The sequence below is a fragment of the Lepisma saccharinum genome, chromosome 4 (assembly GCF_977018435.1).
Source record: "Lepisma saccharinum chromosome 4, izLepSacc3.1, whole genome shotgun sequence".
Classification (NCBI taxonomy): Eukaryota; Metazoa; Arthropoda; class Insecta; order Zygentoma; family Lepismatidae; genus Lepisma; species Lepisma saccharinum.
Window position 1 is genome coordinate 8,193,168 of NC_139232.1, and position 18,891 is coordinate 8,212,058.

Consider the following 18,891-nt stretch of genomic DNA (forward strand, 5'->3'; position numbering starts at 1 on the left):
AGGAAGATTATAACCTAATATTCTAAAAAAATCCTATAAATTGATCATAAAATGACAAGAAGAACCACACAGTTACATCAAAGGACAATAAAATTACCAACAAAATTAAAATTACACAAATAGGACCTTAAATTTACAAAACAATACAAAAAAATTAAGTTACTTTAGATATTAAATTATATAAGCTTGAATTGTTAATAAATGACGAATTAGTAACAGTGCGTATACAATAACTAATAATTTGACTCAACGGGATGGTGGCAGTTTATACTAATTACGTTAAGGGGGAAAACAATTAAGTGAACCATTAAGTCCTGGATTCCTGAACATCCCTGTCGTTACCTGCAATTGGGTATCTGGTTCCCACTTTAAACTGTGGGTCCAATCAATTTTAGCTAATCTAATCGTGAAGTAGACGTAAAATAAAACTTAAACACCCAGGTGCCAGGAAGATCCTGTTCGTTTTGAACTTCAGCGCCAAAGTAACGAATGGATTATTCTGTGTAGGATACAAACATGGTTCAACTTAGAGATTTTTAAGTACGTTTTGTTTCTCTATGATCGTTTCTCAGACTAAAATGAACAGAAAAAACAGCAATGACCAATAATCAGAGACCTTAATTTTTGGGTGTTGTTTATATTATTATTTTTCTTTACTTTTCGGAGTTTTCCCCCAAAATTCGATATAAATCAAATTATACATTCATTGTGCTTTTAAACTAGTAGTTCACCTGGCCTACAGAAGTTCGTGATAGTTTCATACATTGGAAATGATTTTGGAAGAAGTTATTTCCGTTGCTTCTCGAGCGACAAATACCGACGTTGAGGTTCAAGTGGGTCTGTAGGCACGTCCTAGATATCCGCCAAAAGCGCGCTTCTTCGCTTGGTAACACAGAAGGTTTCTCACGCGAGAAACACCGACGTTAAGGCTCCCGAGTGACGGTAGGTGAGTACTCGATCTCCGCCAGAACTGCGCCACTTTCCGATATAATTTGTAAAATCGTGAAAAGCATCTATTTACACGTGGTTTCATGTAGCTGTAGGACTTATTACATGTATAACACGGATCATAGTTGCACACGCTTCAAATGTGACACATATTTAAGCCTACGAGTAAAACACAAGGAATGATAAATTTTCGCTGTTTTTTTTTATCATAAGCACGAAACCTGGCGAAATTCGCATTTTATGCCAAATTCGCGTTATTTCGCGATTTCGAATGCATTAAAAATGTGCTAGAACATGTCACTACACCCACATAAACAATGTTTTGCAACAATTAACATTTGTCGATGTTATCCTGTTTGCAAAAAATTAAAGTCCCTACCAAATACCCAAAAAAGGCCAAAAAATACAATATAAAAAACGTGCGTGACTGAATAGAAAGGGATTAGCACGATATTTGCCATCGTGTTCAGAATTTTAAAATATATATTTTTCACCAACCCTTCGAGCTCCGATCATATAGCAGGTGAATGATATTGGTCCCCAGTTAAGGTAGGTACTCCCAATGAAAAGTTCCGATACACTGTCAGCCACGTCAAGTCAATACGAAGCTGCTCTCGGCATCGCATTACAGCGAGAGGTCTGCGCCGGACAATATAGTTAACGAAGTCTGGGAAACATTTCGAAAGCAGAAGCACAGAACTTGACTGTGAACTTCCGGCCGACCTTTTGAAGTTGCATAAGGCTGTTAGGGAGCTTCAAGAAAACTTTTCTCCCCGTGGGCAAAATATATTGTGAAGGGACCGGTAAAAAAAAATGGGGCATATTTTGCCTTTAAAATGTTATTACCCATCCACCCACAATAACATCACCTTGGGAATTTTAATACGGAAAAGGTGTTTGCAAAAGAGAAAACATATTTCCTCATATTTTCCATTTCGGTTATTTTAAGTCATTTTTATGAGACTGCAGCAAGCGGACACTGGTGGCAAGAGGGTGAAGCAACTCTCACAGTGCAGCAAAGTAGACACTGCCCAGCAGACAAGGTCACTGTTCAACAAAACAGGATAGAGTCGAGCAAACAAGGACACTGCCGAGCAAACAAGGACATTGTCCGGCAAACAAGGACACTGCCCTGCAGACAAGGACACTGTCCAGCAAACAAGGACACTGTCCAGCAAACAAGGACATTGTCCGGCAAACAAGGACATTGTCCGGCAAACAAGGACATTGTCCGGCAAACAAGGACATTGTCCGGCAAACAAGGACATTGTCCGGCAAAACAGGATACAATAACATTGGATAAACATTCATTCAATTCTTGGATTAATCGTTGATTGATTGATTTCGTTCCTTTTACTGCCACTTCTGGCTAATCACGAAGATGATTTGATTTGATTTTAAAATTTTGGGTGCGTCAGCACTAAGGCCACTTTGCACCCGTCACACTATACGGGGTCCAGCCCCTTATCGTTACAAATAACAACTCTAGCGTTGCATAAATAATATCCTAAAATATTCTGACTTCCGATAAAAACTTAGGCTGTAAACGGGCACTCAGCACACATAAGGACAAAAAACAGTACAACACACACAAAATTATACTGGCCATGGTGCCAGTCGCCAGAGCCTCGTTAGTCAAAAGGTCCAGGATGTACTACGTGGAAGTGAGGTTGACTTTTGACTGCCTACGTGGAAGGTCACCCCTTACACCCCTCACGAAGATGAGGATGAGTGATTAACTGACGAATGGATGATGAACGTTCGACTGACAATCTTACCTCTGAAAAAGAAACTGAGTTCGATTCACGACAGGAGCGTATTTCCGTGTATTTATGTTTCGATTAATGCCTTATAAGTACACGATAATGTGATTTATGGCCAAACCGTCATTTTAGGCAAAACGAGAATTCCTGTTACGCCTAAAATGGTGAACAGGTGCGAAATTAGATACTTTGTACTTATAAGCCATTAGGCGAAACGGAATGCAATCCTCATTTCGATAATTCTCACGATCCTGATGCTAGTAAGAGATAACATTTTAGAATCCTCGAGAACATTCCCCTTAAAACGACAACTTTCGAAAACGCACCATATTCGACCAAGAGATTTATTAGGTTAAAGTTCTCCCGGAAATATCGCCGTAGGAGAGGAAAAAGGAGCAGCGAACGCGTTAAGGAACTCGCAGCGACCACCTCCCAAAGGTCCAAGACGGACGAGAGCTCGAGCCGCGATACAGGAATTGGTTCTTGGCCAGTTCCCAGTGCCATCACTTCCAGGGCCAATTCCCACGAGGGCCACAGGAGAATATGGAGCTTGCTACAGCCGGAAAGCGGAATGAAAGCGAGGGGAGAGAGGGGGAGGGGGAGAGATAGAGAGAAACGGCTGTAGCAGTCCCCATCAAGAAACCTCAAACCACGCACGTGAGGCCTTGGGTCGTTAACACGGCAAAGAGCCCAGGGCCTCTCCTTCGCTACATCTCCATTTTACATTCATCCTATCATGATTCCGCGATAAGGTTTCGGAATTGACTCCCCCTTCCCCCTCAAGACATCCCGAGAGGGGAAGGGCACCTCCCAGATAATCCTGAACAATGAGGTAAGTTCCCTTTCATGCCGACTTCGCTCTTGAATTTTTCAATTTCTACGGGACTGCTTCAGCCGCTAATGCCTTTGTACTAGTTACTGCACAGAATAAACTCCAGTAGGCTGTGCACTCTGTATCAACACAAGAAGTACACTCTGTCTCGGGAATCTGTGGAGCAACGCCGCGCAGAACGGTAGAAAAGGGGAGAATGCGAGTGGGCGGAGCAAAGCAGTAGCGTGGCTGCAAACTGTACACATTGTCGAGAGAATATCAGGAGCGAGCGAACGAAAGCTACTCTCTGCATTACTTCTTTCTTTCTTTCTATCTCTCTCTCTCCTCCTCCTCTTCTCTCTCTCTCTCTCCAGCACAGAGAGAGAGAGGGAAAAACTTTCTTCTTCTTCTCTCTCTCTTGGAGAAGAAGAGATAAAGAGAAAGAGTGAAGAGAGAGACACAGAAAGAGTGGCTTTTCTCTTTCTTCAGAGAGAGAGAGAGAGAGAGAGAGAGAGAGAGAGAGAGAGAGAGAGAGAGAGAGAGAGAGAGAGAGAGCGAGAGAGAGAGAGAGGAAAGAGAGGAACTTTTTTCGTTGCTTTCTTTCATTCTCTCTCTCTTTCTCTCTTATTTCCCCCTGGCACCCTTCCACCCCGTTCCTTTTTCTCCATTTTTCTTTCATCCTTTCTCCGTAGTCTTCTTCTTTTTCATCTTTTTTCTCTCTTACCATTTTCTTCCTTCCTTTTTCCCTCTGAAAGAGGAGAGAGGGAAAAGAAAGAGATAGAGAGAGAGATAGAGAAAATACCTCCTCTCTTTCTCTTTCTCGAAAGAAGAGAAAGAGAGAGAACAGAAAAAGAAAGAAGGAATATCTCTCTCTCACTCTCACTCTCTCTCTCGCTCTCTCTCTCTCTCTCCAGGTCTTCTTCTTTCTCACTCTCTCTCTCACTCTCTCTCTCTCTCCAGGTCTTCTTCTTTTTCACTCACTCTCTCTCTTTCTTCTTTTCTCTCTGATTTATTTTCTTCCTTCTTCCTTTTCTTACGAAAGTGCTGACTCGAGAAGGGTCGATCAATTAACTCGCGATAGAAGAGGGTGCAGCTACCCAGCAATTTGCAGTAGCGCACACAGTTGAACCAACTCTCTTTATTCTCTTCTCTGCCGTTATTCGTGGCCTTTCTCCACAAGTTCCAGGGAGAGTACAGCTCCAGAAGTGCTTTCCTCCTCCATGAGCTCACTTCAATTCTCACTCGTTCATGGGTCGAGCCCTCTCGGATCACTACTTGCGCAGAGGCTTTTTTTCGTTCTCTTGCTCCAGAGATTCCCGGCTTGAAGTGTAGCAGGGAGAGAAACTGATTACGTGGGCTCAATCTACCCCATTTCTTATCAAGTAACTTGGAACAGCACTTAATATGCAGAGATATGCTCAATGGGTACTAATCGGGACAGTGGCACATCCCTATGTTTATTGAATACAAGTTTCTTAACGAACCGTTAATAATGATACGAAAGACGTCCAGAAAGTAAGTTTCGATGGCGTCCGTACGCGGCGCTAGTGGTTGGAGAGCAACGCCAATCCGCAGGCCCGATGAGGTGGTTGGTTATGTGACTTTAATCATGTGCAGTCGCAATGCAGTGAAGACAGTCGTTTTAAGACGAGCCTAGAAGAAAGGTGGCAACTCGACAGTCTCCCGCCGACTTCGAGATGCTTGCCGTAATAATATTTTTATATGCTCAGAAGTAGACGCTGGCATAGATCACGGTCGTTTGTGTGTGAGGTGTACGGACCGGACGTCAGGAGCTTCAGGATGGTGGAGACGCGGGGTCTATTTCAGGATTTCAAGTGGAAGATCTACCACTCCCCGTACAGTCCCGACTTCGCGCCTAGCGACTTTCATCTCTTCCTTGAGCTGAAGCTGTTTCTGGCAGGACAAGATTATGACAGCTACACAGACGGTTCCAGTCTTCGGCGGTAGTCACGGACATACGAAACTTTAGTGTCAAGTTATGACAAATTCTGGAACAACGGTGGTGAATATGTCGGAAAGTAGGACATGTCACTGTAACTAACGCAATAAATGTTAAGAACTACTAATGTTTTTTCTATATGAATAAGCGGAACTCATTTTCTGGACGCGCCTCTCGTATATCTAATTAGCATTTCAAACAGATTTTCTTCTTCTTCTTCTATTTCTTTCCCTTAAGCGTCGGGTACCTCGTTCTGTTCATCTCATCCATTCCGTCCGGTCTCCAATCATTCTTCTCATTTCGTTCTTAGTTTTTCCATATTTTAATTCTATCTTCTCATGTATTTCTTGGCCTGCCTCTTCCTACTCTACCCTCAACCCTCATCTCCATCACTTGCTTGGCTTTCCTATCTTCATTCATTCTATTTACACGTCCACACCACTTCAGCTGGCGTTTCTCTACTACTTCAGTCATTGTCTTCTTTTGTTTTATCTCTTCTCTTATTCTTTCATTTCTTATTCCGTCTCTTCGAGTTTTCCCCACAGTTCTTCTAAGATATTTCATCTCTATTGCTTGAAATTTACTTAGATGTTTATCTTGGAGTGCTAAGCTTTCTGTGCCATAGCCCATGATGGGAACTACAACTGAGTTGTAGAGTTGCATTTTTGTTTTTATACTGATCTCTCTTTTTCCCACTAAAGTATTACTCATTTGATAATATGCTGATGCTGCCTTCTTTGTCCTATTCATTATCTCTTGATCAATTTTCCCACTGCTACTTTTGATAGTTCCTAAGTATACATATGTTTCTACTTTCTCTAGCTGTTTCCCTTCACATATTATATTAGGGCTTCATTTTCCTTGTCCTCTTTAGTCACCCACATGAACGCGCCTCTCGTATATCTAATTAGCACTTCAAACAGATTTTCATTACACAAAATATTGTCTTTGTAGCATTTTACTTTTCTAAACATTCAAATCGAGATAACTAATGATTTTTCTAAAATTATGTTGTCAGTAATTTGTACTTTCCTTGACAAACACGAGAATAGATATTAAATATCCCATTATAATAGCATCTTTTGATATGTGGTAATTGCCGAACAAGGAACAGATATCGAATGGTCTCCTTTGTTGACATCAACAGACAACTGGAGGAGACGATCGAAAAAATGGGAATCGTATCAAGTACAATTCATAGATCCTTCAACTCTATTTTTTTCATTTATATCGCCACTAGCTTCTTACTTATAAAACCTTTTCGAGCAGACCTCATCTCCTGGAAGATATCAACTTGGGGCAAGCTCCGGCACCTATCTATCTGTTGAGTGAGATGAGTCAAGGAACCTTTTCCTGCTTCCCTCAAAATAAGCAATAGGTATTGAAAAGTTTTCTCGGGCAATCAGCAAGGTGATAGTGTCACGTACCCGCGTCCGGCTCCTTTGGACACCACAGGTATCGTTACCTTTTGTATCGGACTCTTTCCTAAGGCTAAGGTAACACCTAGTCCGTTGCCAGAGATACAGGTCGGAATCTATCAGTTCTAATCCTCCAACAGATTGTATTCTTATCGGATAAATTTTCACGATAATGTCGCTGCTTTTCCTGATCACAATTCGGTATATTGATATCACCAGTTTTATGTGATACCGCTATTCCAAGAACGTAGCTTTGCGTGAATTTCCTTGATGCTGCTGACTCCTGTGAAAAGATCAAAAATCTTGTTAGCGGTGAGAACTTATTGCTGACTCTGCTGATGATTATCAGACGAAAGATCCTGGTGGGGCTTGGGTTAAGACCTCTTCCGTTTCCATGTTTCCGAAGTGCTCCTCAGACAGCTAAGTTGTCATCCAAAAGGTTAAGACCGTATTGGCGGGACTTGGGCGCGGAGTACACACGGGTTAAGACCCTATATGTCTCGATATTTCTCTCAAAATTTCTCGCTTTTATAGCAGAAGTTTGTTGATTCCGTTACTAAGTAACTTTCAACTGTCTGAGGTTGCGAAGGAGATAATTTAGCTTTCTGCCTTTCTGGCTATTCATAATTTACAAGTAAGATATCACCATTATACTTTAATTTTTAGCAATCCATTTAAATCATAATTTTCCTTAATATTTGCAGCGTTAATTATTTATCAAAATATAATTTATATGAGTTCTTCAGGATCTTCACAAAATGTAGAGATTGGAAAGAGGCCGTTATATAGGAGCGTCCGAATCACACAAATATAATACGGTGGCTTTACTATAGGAGAGTCCTTCTAACGAATGTCATGAAAGTAACGCTCGTAGAGTGTTACCTGTCAATATCCAGATAGGCTTCCGAGAGCTAATGTCACTGTCATCTTCAGGGATTGAAGTGCAGAGAAAAGTCAGGGTGACGTTATATGAGAAGAACTATTTCAGGCAAGAGGTAGTTCGATGAACTAACCGATCTCTAACTACGCACTGGTAATAGTTAGGCTGGAGAGTTCCTGTGAACTAACACACTTCTAACAGAGTTAAAATGTTCATTTCAGCATTCGATACGAGATGGTTTTCAATTGCTTGATTTCATTGCCATAATATAGTAACTACTTTGCTGAGACAGCGTAGTTATTGGAATTCAATAACAACAGAACATGAACTTGCAATTACTTTTATCATCACTATTTGTTCTGCAGAAAGTCTCGTCGTTAGCTCGATAGAAGTTGATACTATCTCTTAAATTTCGAGCAATCTTTAAGCGAATTATCTTAACATAATACGTATTAGCTAACAGGATTGGGACAGTTAGGCTTTGTTATCATTAAATAAATATTAAATAATAATAGTGAATATTATTGTTTTGTTGGAACGTGCTTATATTAGAGGAAAGTCACCAAAACTGACATAGGGCTCCTAAGCCGACACAACACTATTTCACAGCCGAGAAGTCCTGACACTTTGCGGTAACAGAGTAAGTCTATTATTTAGGCTTCCAAGATAATGTGCGACCAGTGAAACGAGTGCTGCTGGTGGTTTTATTTTTGTAGGAAGATATTTTTGTTTTTGGGCGATTTCAACACTTTTGTTTGTCTCTGCATAACACTATATTATTTATACTGGAACGATGAGTAAATTTTTACAGTTTATCAGGTCATTCTAGATAGAATAACGATTCCGAACATGTATTTCTTTCAGTTGCGAAGATGTGGTCTTTGTACATTCTTGAGGTTATTGTTATTGATGTCGTCGTTCCCAAAACCGACATACGTCAATAATTGGCGAGATGAAGATATCCTAGATGCTGAATGAATTTTGGCGAAGCACTTTATTCTGAAGATGCCAGTGGAGAAAAATGAATAATGTGGATCAAGTGCAATCTTTGGACTCATGTTCAATGTGCAGGTGCAGAACATGACCTATACGTCTGTGTCTTCTGTAAATGACATGCCATTGAGGGCTCAATAGTCCAAAGAAATTGCAATTGTTTCATGATGATTAAAGGAATTGCTTTATTCTCTAATAAAAACCATTTACATATATATTGGTTTGTTGCATTGTAATTTAATCCCTTATTTAAACATCTATGTCGGATTAGGAAGCAATTTTTTCAGATGATATAATTATACCTTTTGTGATAAAAACTATTTTGTGAAACAAAATGTTGTTGTGATAGAGCTTGTTACACAGCTTATACTTGAACATGGAATTGATATACACATTGATGCATTCCACATCGGAAAATTCCTTCCCTACTCCGAGTTAAGAGTAAAAAACAAAATGGTATTCGGTATTCGATCCCGGGATTCCTAGCGTCGCAGCTCGCTGTGCTAAACACACTGCCACGGAGGTGAGACCAAGCTCAATTATAGTTCTCTAAAATTATATAATATTAGTCCCGAAAACCAGAAGAACATCGCGACGGGATTCAATATGCTCACCATGTACCGCGTGATGAGAAATCTGCCCTCAGCGGCCTGTTGCATCACAAAGTTTAATTTTCATATTACACAATATAATTAAAACTATAATTACAGTAGAGCGTCGATTATCCGAAGTAATTGGGGGACATGGGTGTTCGGAAAACTGGTTTGTTCGGATAATCGAACTGTACATGTTTATTTGCCAAAAAGAAGTATTGTACAGTAAATTTATTCATAAAAACAGGCATCTCTTTAAGTATGTATTACAAAGTAACGTACAAAGGCAACTTTAGTAGGAATATATAGTATGTGGTACAGTTTATTAAACAAAAATATGTACATATTACATACGCATTTTGCATGAACAATACACACAGTACACAAAATTAACGTTTAAAAAAATCCTTTATTTTGGTCTGTCTAAGCAAGCCTACACGCTTACGAGCAGCTAAGTCACGTACTTTTTTCATTACAGATATCTGGAAGTGAGCGAGTACACAGTTCGGTTAAGCGGTCGTTCGGTTGACCGACGTTCGGATAATCGACGCTCTACTGTACCATGTTTTTTATTTGATTTGATTTGCTTTATTTTACTTCGCTTTTTGTGCCACTTTTGGCTAATTTGCGAAGATGGGGATGAGTGATGATATGATGGACACTCACAAATATCCATGCCCAGGCCAGAATTCGAACCCGGGACCCCTGGCGTCGTAGCGCTATAATTACCATATTTACCGGCGTATAGACGCACTTTTTCCATAGGCCTAACAAATAGGGTGCGTCTTAAATGCCGATACTCAGTTACTTCATTTCTGGACATTTTCTCTGTTCCAAGTTCTAATATTTCTTTTTTGGTTCCTGGAGGTGTGTGACGAAGAAGATAAAAATGTATTCTTCTAGATTAGGTAAGTTATTTGTTGAAAGTAGCTCTACATTTTACTTTATATTAGAAATACTGTAAATTAATAAATACGGTAATTTAACGTTTAATTCTTGATTTTGCTAAAACTCTCCGATCGGTGATATTGATGGAGCCATTTCTTTCTGAAAAAAGCTTAACGCCCACTGAGACGCGGAAAAGCGCGGAGAAACGCGGCAACTGCTTCTATTGAAGTCAAATGGTAGTAACGCCCACTACAGGGAAAGGCGCGGAATTCCCGTGCCGGAAGTCTACAGGTTATCGTAAGGGTTATCGCCTACTGAGGCCCCGGAAAAAGCGTCTGTTGCCGCGTTCTTCCACGTCTCAGTGGGCGTTAAGCTTAATACAGTATGACCAAATGATTGGACTTAATGTAAAAAAGAAGCACATTTCCTTGTTTTGAAAGTGTTCTAACTAAATATATTTGACGATTGTTATAACTTTTTATGGGATTAAACTATTTTTCGACTTTGATAAAATCTTCTTTCCCACAATCCTTTCCTTTACTGTATCCGAAGAATATGTAGCAACACGAATCCTTGCACATTCACATAATTGCCTGGAACAATATGTACATTGTTTACCGTGTTATTTATGCTATTTGTTTGGTTATAACAAAGGAAATAATATTAATTTTGATTGTTGTAAGGATGTTCCTTATTTGTATCTCCCGAGCAACATGTAATTTCAAAAACCACGTGGTTTGAAGTTTAGAAATAAAGAGTGATAAAGGAATTGTACAGAGTGATCACAAAGTCCCATTACCCCCTATGTATTACATAGATGTTAATGAATTGTTGTTTCTTATTGTTGCAGGATCTGCATCTAAATCATGGCTGATGAGTCCACTTACACCATGGAGGAACGGATCGTCATGAGCACGTGGGCTCACGAACGACCCCATACAGGAAAATCAATGAGAGATATTCAGCATGATTCCACTTTAAGGTTTCAAAAACCTTCCCCACCAAAACCAACAATTTTACGGTGGGAGAAAAAGCTCTTTGCAACTGGTTGCATAAAAGATAAGCCCCGCCCAGGACGACCATCAACACAACGGGAAACGTGTATGGAGGCTGCAGCGTCTGTCGAACGTTCGCCAAAAAAGTCCATTCGTAAGCGGTCACAGTTATTGGGAGTTCCATACTCGACATTACAAAAACATATGAAGAAGGATTTGAAGTTAAAGGCATTTAAACCTTAGTTTGTAAACGAATTGAGTGATAATGACATGCAAAAACGTCATCAGGCTTGTGGGCGAATGCTCGATTTCTACAACTCTTCCTTCAAGGGGTAAAGTGTTTTTCTCGGACGAGTGTGCGATATATCGCAGTGCAAAAGCGAGAAACATTTATTTCTGGAGTAAACAAAACTCACATTTTTATGAAGAACTTGAATACAACCCACCACATGTCATGATCTGGGCTGCAATGTCTGCAACCCACTTGGTGGGTCCATATTTCTTTGACGGTGCTGTGAATCAAATGTCGTATCTCACCATATTACGTGATTGGTTTATTCCACATCTGCAAGAACAGAGACTGCTCGGTCGTGTATGGTTCCAGCAAGATGGAGCACCAGCCCATTATGCTATTGCCGTGAGGGAATATCTCAATGAGGTATTTCCTGATATACGGATTGGACGTGGTTCTGTCCATTTGCCTGCACCTTTTGGGTGGCCACCCCGGAGTCCTGATCTGTCATCTTGCGACAATGCATTATGGGGGTTCATTAAACAGAAGGTTGCTGCCACACGTTACGAGACAGTTGACGAATTTAAGGATGCTGTTCGACGTGCATTTACTGCCAGCACGCCAGCAATGTTGAGGAGAATATCCCATCGTACATGGCGGAGAATCATACTCTGTTATGAAAACGATTGTGTACACACAGATAATCTGGACTAAATCATAACGAATAGTCACACTACCTCCGAGTTGTCCTCTGCCATGATCTCACATTAATACAATGCGACCATCTATGACGATATGGACACGCGATAGGGGGTAATGGGACTTTGTGATCAGTCTGTACAGAAGCATTGATTAAAACGGGCTCGAAAAGAGCCATAGGTGAAGGCCAAAGGTGGTCATACGAAGTACGTACTTGCAGTGTGAATAACAATGCAATGTGTATCAGAAAACATCAAATCTGCCAAGTGAGTTTTTCTGTGTTTCATTTTTTAAACTAATGAGTCCAATAATTTGGCCAATACTGTACTCGTGGTAAAAAGTATATCAGTGTTTTTTTCGATCCGCACTGGGGGAAGAAAAAAGTTCGTTACGGCGACAGCGGCAAAGAGCACGTTCTGAACCTTGTGTGAGAAAACGCTAATAAGGAACACCATGCAGAGCGTGCTAACAGCTGCAATTTCACGTTTAGATTACAGACCCCTGACATTACACGTGAAATGAATACTCGGGGAAACTCCATGGAAATTGGATTACATTGCAGCCTCACTAAGGGCAAGGCAGGAAGAAACAAGCAACGCTCGCAGCGCATACCAAGTGCAGTAGACTGCAACAATGTTCAATAAATAGTCATTGCGTTGAACAATCAAGAAGGAAAAAGGTAATTTACATTCGTTCTCTCCGTGGAGAAACATTTCTGTAGTTCGCATCCTCACTTTACAAGTGCGGGTCTCGTCTGTGAATAAATCGGACACACGGAACTTTATTCTCTTAGGGAAGTGTGTATTACGGTCAAGAGAGAAAGTGTACAGATATAATCATAAATTTTTAGTAAGGGAAGTCTTGTTATTAATACATGTTATTGCATGCAATTGTTTAACATTTCCATGACAACCCACAGAAATTTTGAAAGCGGTGTGGAGGCTAAAACCAACAAGGTATTTCCTGAACTGATCACTCACACATGCACACATACTCCGATAAGTATCTCATCAAGGGGTCCCTGGTTTCACACCCGGTGGAGGCACATAGTGGTTCAGATCTCACTTTAAACTGCAGGTGCAGTCGCGATTAGCCTTGCTGTGAATAAAGCGTACTTAAAACACCAAATCAATCACTCAAGTAAAATCCGAAAAGTATCTGTAGTCATGTATTTACGGGGAAGATTTAGGCCTTACATCATCTACTGCCAACTGTAGGGGAATTGCACATAAATTGCATTGTTTATTACTAAATAACGTGACCCACGAGTCTCGCGCTACCAGTATGAGATATTTGACAATCGTTGATATTTTTACATCGGTTGGGCGATATAAAAATCCCCGGTGGGGGCACTCTACACAATGATTCGGATTCCACTTTAAGCTGGAAGTACTGTCACGATTAACCTTTTGGAGTGTAACGTAGACTCAAACCAAACTCTTTAATGCAGGATATAGCGTCACCCCACACACTCTCCTTGGCCCTCGAAAATGAGTTTCTTTGAAGACTACTTTACTCGGGGATAGAGAGCCTAATCGGGTATGAAACTAAATAACCTAATGTAGAACTTGACCAATAAAATGTAGCTCTCTATCAACAGGGATCGGACCCGGCAACCTTTGACATGAAACAGCAGACGGTCAGGCTAGGTTTTTTTTGTCCAAAACAAAATAATATGTATTTACAGCAATGTAAAACATAATGTGATATATTACTTTTTTTGTAATGACAAAGGTTTCGTACAAGACCACAACAATTTTGATGTGTCCGTGTACAATATGCATATCACTCTTAATATGATTTCGTCAAAGCTGAATACAAGATCACCTCTTTTGACTTACCTGAGTGCTCAACTTCGTCTGTGGTCTTCTTCTGCCATTGCCGTATCAATACCGTTCCACTAAAAGTATATCTTTCTAACCTAACTGACTACTATTTGCAAAAATGCCCGACAGTTTTACACTATAAAACAGTTTGTCTTTTGTTTGTTTATATGTTTCACAAACATAAGTGGAAACAAACAAGGAATCCGATACAACGACTTGCGAGAATGACAAAACAGTTCACATTCCGAAACGACTGTTCGAATACGAGTAAATACCTAGGTAGTATGTGAACATATTAATTTAGTCAATTAAGAATACGTTCCTATTAGCAGTGAAGCATGGCGAATAACGTACGTGGCTAAGAATACACTATGAGCAAGATTTCTGAAAAATATATCTTGCTCTCTGAATGTAAAATGTTCATGAAACATGTTGATTAAAACTTAACCTTAAAGAGTGTGAAAAAACAGATGCCTCAACACCGTATAAGCCGACCTCCGTGGCGTGATGGTTAGCACAGCGCGCTACAACGCCAGGGGTCCCGAGTTGGAATTCCGGCATCAGTTCTTTGTGAGTGTCACTTCATCAATTTCATCAAATCATCACTCATCGCGATTACCCAAAACTGACTTGAAAGTGAAGTAAAGTAAACAAAATTAATCAAATACTGTATAATTGGAGCAAATGCTCTGTTTTACGTGATAAGTAAACATTTTGTATTAAAAATTTCAGGAAAAAATTAGGGCACAGCATACAAGAGTATTTTAATATAATCACTTACGAAAACAATTAGAAGAGGAAATGTAATGTTATTTCAATACCACACGAGGCATAAAGTTGGGAGGTCTTTCATAATTGCGACAGCCCTCTCACATGGGTGATTAAACGGCATGCATGAAGGCAGGCACAGTTTCCAACATCCATCTTTGTCCGGGGAGACCATATTGCAAAACGTTTTCACATTTTAATTACGAGCAGAACGCAACGTTGGACACTTCGCAGGGAAACCCTTGACTCTTTTCAACGTCCCCTCGGCGCGGCACTACATTACACGAAGCTTTATTAAAGGAAATTGTGCAGAATTTGATTGAAGAGTCTGCCAGAGGTGGAGTAATGAAATTCCTTCAGCCGAGAGCTCAAAACACGCGGCGACAGTTGTTTTGCGTCGACTCGGTGCCGGACTACAATGCGCGTAATTGGTACTTCAGGTAGCAGTGTGAGACTCAACCCCCTTCCGCTCGAGCACTAACACATGTTTGGCAAAAAGCCAGGCATAAAAATGCCACATCACAGCGGACGCGTTAAGCATAACGCCTGAAGACCTAACGTGGGTTATGAAAACGGCGATGGGCAAATGTGAGCTCTAAATGTATGGGCTTCGCAAGCTAATGTGTAGTTATATTTCTCTTTTTCAGTGTTGTCAAAAGCGAGTTTTTCAGAACAGCAACTATAGTTTATGGTTTAAATTTTTAAGGGTGCATAAGGAGCTTGTGTGTATCCACCAATACCTCTTGAAATAGCACAATTCTGGTACAAATAAAGAAGAAATATCAAATAACGATAACAATATTTTAAATCGAACATATAAAAAATGCAGTTTCACAAATGTTAATTTCAAGAACCTGAGGTGTGTGCCTCCCCAATGGAGTGGTAACGTCATTGCCTTGTCCCGGCTTCGATATCCGGTGGAGGCACATAGTGGTTCGGATCCCACTTAAAACTGTAGTTCCAGTCTCAAATAGTCTATCAGTGCACAAAAGTGGATTCAAAGCATTTTTTTTAAAAAAAAATAGATACCCTGATGTGCTCTCAGATTACCATGAATGCCAATGTGGTATCTTTCCAGTTTTGCTAAAAAAAAATCTGCATACTTCACTCATACGTGCTGGAGCAAGTCTGTGGCGCAAAGCCGCTCAAAATGGCAGAGAAGAAAAGAAAGCTAGTAGGCGGAGCAAACCAGTCCGCGCTGCTGCCGACGGCTTGTAGCAGAAGATGCGTTTTCCCCTCCATGCATTCACTTCCCCTCTCACGAGCCCTTTCGAGTCTTACTTGCGTAGAAGACTTGGTTTCGTCCCTTTGCTCCAGAGTTCGCTGAGATAGAGTGTAGGAATCTTACGGCTATTCTGAGTTTCAAAATAGGCAAATTCTGTTCTACAGAAGGTCGTTCGGGATCTCTGAGGACAATGTTGGAAGGGTGATAAGTTCATGAAAACCCATGTCGCCACCAACGATCATGCTCAATTGGAAAACCAGCATTCCGCACTTTAGCCCGACAACGTAATTTCCATTGCAACAAACTTTTCCGAAGAGTTATCATGTCCAACTTTTGCCACTCCTCCTGACAGGCTTTCCAGAGGCCATTGAGAATGCGTGGACGTCTCTTTCCTAAGGCCCGTTTTAGGAGTCCAAATGCACAGAAGTCCATGGGCGCCTTGACCGGAATGTTGCTGTAAGGTATTGCACGGATGCCAGTTTCCACCTCCATTCACTGTAAGAACAGACGAGTTGAAAGGGAGGTATGGCTGGATGCTTTATCTTGGTGCACCCAGACCTGGTTTTTGGCTCCCCCATACAGTGCCGGGATATCTATGTTATAAATGGGTGTTAAAACCTCATCCTGATAGTACGTGGAGTTCACCTTCACATTATTAGCTACACGGCGAATTGCTAGCTTGCCATTATAGCAGTATCCAGCGATGATCATGAAACCCCGTGGAAAACTTTCCTGGCATTCTCGATACAATGTTTGATAATTGTTTTTTGTCGCGAGGCCGTAGTAAATCGTGTGGGATTTGTGACAGTCACTAAGGTAGACATATGCTTCGTCTAATGTCACCACATTTTTCCATCTCTCCCCTGCAAGATAGGTCTCATAGAGCTTTCTAGCGTTCGTGCGACGTTCCGCAATGTGATGAGGCAACAGCTTGTGAACTCGCCGCTTATGCCGCATTTCTAGTTACAGGTCCTTCTTGATTATGGTGTTCACTGTTGACACAGACATTCCCAACTTACGTGCGATACTCCTTTGGGGGGGCAGGGTTACCACCTGACACAAGGGCCTTCACTTTTCTCACTATGTCCGGTATACGACTCGTAGCTGCTCGTGAATTTGCCTGTTTCTTCCCCTGTGGAATTAGGCCCAGTCGGCCTTTGCTTTTTTTGTTCAATACCGCACCGATCCCGTTTTTCGATATCACAAAACCACGCTTCTTGCACATTCCTTTGATTGCCGAATAGCTATATTTAGCATCGGAAAGGGTTGTTATGTAGCCCTCCCAGTATGGTTCAATTTTCTTCGGTATCGTTGTAGGTAAATGGCACAACACTCTGCACACGCGTTCTCGGTACTGACGTGACTCAGCATGCACAGTTTGGACGGACTGACGTTGATAACAGCGCCGCCAGCGGCTTTCAAAATCGTCACCAGAGATCCCGAACAACCTTCTGTACACTATCACAATGTCACCAGTAGTGAGCCGTAGGATACAATGCACTGAAGGATGAGCACACTTTTCCTTTTTGAACTCTGTCCTCTTATTAACAATTATGAATGTTTTACACTATGACAGGGCCTGCCGACATCGGTGGCGGAGTGGTTATCACAGCGTGCTACAATGCCAGGGGTCACGGGTTCGAATTCCGGCCTGGGCATGGGTGTTCTTTGTCAGTGTTATCGTCATTCATCCTCATCGTCGCGATTAACCTAAAGTTGCAGATAAACGACATTAAATAATAAAAATCAAATCAAATCAAACGACAGAGTTCATTAAAGGCCTTTCAGTACCGATTTATCCATACCGACAACGGATTATATTGAATATAAGAAATGCAAACATTCCTCGCTCTCGATATAAATCGATATATATCCGGTATATTTTCTGGATAATCAAACTTTGACAACTACCATTCACGGAAAATATATGTTTGTTTCTGCAGGATATAACTTCAGATGAAATACCGACATCACTCTCTTGATCAATATTTACAATACAAACTTATTGCCGATATATTATGTCAAAGCTATGAAAAGTAGACGAACTGCTAGTAGATGAATTTACTGCCGAAGTTTGACGTTCGAATATTACATGCTAATTTATGATAAATCAAACATTTAGAAACAGTGTTATTGAAACTAGGCTGACGCAAGTATCCCTAGGATTCACAATTATTCCCTAGGCTCTATCTTTATTATAATTTGATGCAATGCAAATTATTACACAAAGCGCTGTGAATTGTGTTGAAATGGTCACATGTGAAAACCAATTACGTGTTTGAACGATAAATAATAATAATAATTCAAATAACACATGGCTTGACGGTTATAACATTTGTGGTAAGGTCACACTGGTTAATCATCAGACTCTATCATTGCCATGCCTTCAAGCTATTTGAACACCACAAACAAACAATTCCTATTAGTGATATTAAATTAATTACAAACCTTACCCATTATAATTGAATGAAAAACTGTTATGTTAAATTCACACTCCTAACAACATCATAAGTTACACAAATGGGCAGTATATGAACGATGTTATCGTATCATGATTTTTCTTGTAAGATTTACAACAAAGCTAAGTATGAGGGTAAATGTAATGTTCGTTTTTGTTGTTTTTTTGGTAAATTTTACTAATGTAAAAATCTTTGTTGAATTTTATCGACAGGCGTTAACGACAACTAGAAACATGTGAATATAAAACTACTATTTTAACTGTACCTGAAGTAGAACTATTTCCAGTATTCAACTTTTCATATCCAACTGTTCACAATACTCCTGCTTGTGATGAAAGATTTCAAACATTTCTAGATTTACAATGTTTAACACCGAAATTAGTACAATACTTCAAAATTCGATACCCACGCATTCAAACTCTGTTTTCGTTTA

The 18,891-nt window shown here is 40.5% G+C and overlaps 1 protein-coding gene across 7 annotated transcripts in view; it reads right to left on the reverse strand.

Annotated features, from left to right (window-relative positions):
* Pgant9 (polypeptide N-acetylgalactosaminyltransferase 9) overlaps positions 1–18,891 on the reverse strand; it is a 912,350-nt gene that overhangs the window by 438,227 nt on the left and 455,232 nt on the right. The window contains exon 1 of one of the 7 annotated variants that reach the window (XM_083120276.1): positions 18,724–18,868. The exons of 5 other annotated variants lie outside the window; for them this stretch is intronic. The gene's annotated coding sequence lies outside the window, so the exon portion shown is untranslated. Of the gene's footprint in view, positions 1–18,723; positions 18,869–18,891 lie in introns of those variants that run through there. One more of the 7 variants, XM_083120274.1, reaches the window with a different exon arrangement.